Raw genomic sequence first — 2,500 nt, forward strand, 5'->3', positions numbered from 1 at the left:
CACATACATATATATATGTATGTATGCATGTATATATATATATATGTATTTTTATATATATATATACATACACACACACAGATACATACATACATACATACATATATATATATATATATATATATATATATATATATATATATATATATATATATGTATATATATATATAATGATACATACTGAAGATTATATGCATGCATACACTCATGCATATACTCAATTTCTCTGTCAGTTATTTATACACAGAAATACTTTGCAACAAGAGAGAGAAGGGAGATGGAGAAAGAGAGAGATAAACGAGAGGGAGAGAGAGAGAGAGAGAGAGACAGAGAGAGAGAGAGTGCGTGTATGTGTATGTGTGTATCAATATGTATATCAATGTGTATGTGGATATCAATATCAATGTGTATTTTTGTCTGAACTCCACATTCTCAAATGCACACACTCCCATTCACATATGTACCTTCCCAATCAGTCGCACACATTGTAACACACCATAACACACACACTCACACACACACACACGCACACACACACACACACGCACACACACACACACATACATGTATGTATGTATATGATTACATGATGTCATACACAAACAGAATCATCCTCATGTAGTCACACACATATTATAACAACCAGCATATCACTACATAGAATTCCAAAGATGCATATGTAACACTACAATCATACATATCAGTGTGTGTTTGCGTGTGTTTGTGTGTATGTATGTGTGTGTGTGTTTGTATGAGTATATGTGTATGTACGTATGAGTGTACAATATATACACATAGAGTCAAATTTACATTCACATACCTCATATAGTTATACTGTTATTTACACCGTTCTTTGACCCATGTACAATCTCTTACACACACACACACACACACAAGCAAACACCAATCTACACACATACTCACACAAGCAAATGCTCACACACACACACGTGCACGCACACACATGCAAGCATACACACATCCATACAGTTTTCACACTGACTTCTCTATCTTCGAACTTGATAGCAGACAAACAGGATGTAACTACAGAAGTTAATTGACAATGATTGGATGAGATGAACTGATCAGATTGTTGGAGGTCTTTTGAGCAGAACAACAGTACAAATCCCTTGGCAGATCAGTTGCAGCAACTATTTCTAGAGAAACACCAAAGAAACATTAAGACAAGCAGTAGCTAGCTGTGTCTAAAACATTCATTGCTTAACACATTGTCAACCAAACTATTCTGAATTAAACTAGCACACTGAGAAAGCTGCTGAAGATATTTATGGCTTTTCTGTAGAAAACAGTTAGCAGTATTCTTAGCCATAATAGCATAGCCGATAATATTGGTCAGTTGCTTTGTGCAGCTGTTGTTGCAGTGAAACTAATTGCATATTCTTCGTACTGAAATGGAGTGGTGTTCTGGACATTACAATCACTAGTAAGCTAGACCTTGTTGTATGAAATATATATCCACATAGGTGCAGGAGTAGCTGTGTGGTAAGTAGCTTGCTTACCAACCACATGGTTCTGGGTTCAGTCCCACTGCGTGGCACCTTGGGGCAAGTGTCTTCTACTATAACCTTGGGCTGACCAAAGCCTTGTGAGTGGATTTAGTAGATGGAAACTGAAAGGTGTTGGTGTGTTTACATTCCCGTAACTTAGCAGTTCAGCAAAAGATTCTGATAGAATAAGTCCTAGGATGACAAAGAATAAGTCCTGAGGTCAATTTGTTTGATTAAAGGCAATGCTCCAGCATGGCCACAGTCAAATGACTGAAACAAGTAAAAGAATAAAAGAATAGTAGTTTAATCATCCCCATCATCATCATCATCATCATTTAATGTATATTGTCCATGCTGGCATGGGTTGGACAGCTTGACCAGAGCTGGTAAGCTGAGGGGTTGCACACACTCCAGTTTGATTTGGCATGATTGCTATGGCTGGATGCCTTGCCTAATGCCAACTATTCTGACAGTGTAATTGGTGCTTTTACATGCCACTGGCACAGGTACCAGTTGCGTGACACCAGTATCTGACACAACTACAATTTCATCTGGCTTACAAGTTATACTATTTATTACATATTTCTTATTATTACTGATTGGTAGACATAGTAGAGCAGTGTACTAAATGCTTTATCTTTTACCTTATACTTGTTTCAGTCACTAATTTGAATAAGCTTAAAGCTTATAAGCGATCACTGTGTATTGACTAAAGAAAATAGTTTAATATTGGGGCATATATATATGTATATATATTTATATATATATATATATATATATATATATATATATATATATATATATATATATATATATATATATATATATCTTCTATATATATAAAAATGAGAATGTGTGTCTGTATGTCTGTCTGTCTGTCTGTCTGTGTGAATCCCTAAAACTCGAGAACTACACAACCAATTTCATTCAAATTTTACACATGCCTTACTTAGGGTTCCAGTTGTGTTTTAGTCAAAAAAAAGTATTAACTT

This window comes from Octopus bimaculoides, chromosome 2 (genome assembly GCF_046866305.1).
Source record: "Octopus bimaculoides isolate indiv1 chromosome 2, ASM4686630v1, whole genome shotgun sequence".
Taxonomy (NCBI): Eukaryota; Metazoa; Mollusca; class Cephalopoda; order Octopoda; family Octopodidae; genus Octopus; species Octopus bimaculoides.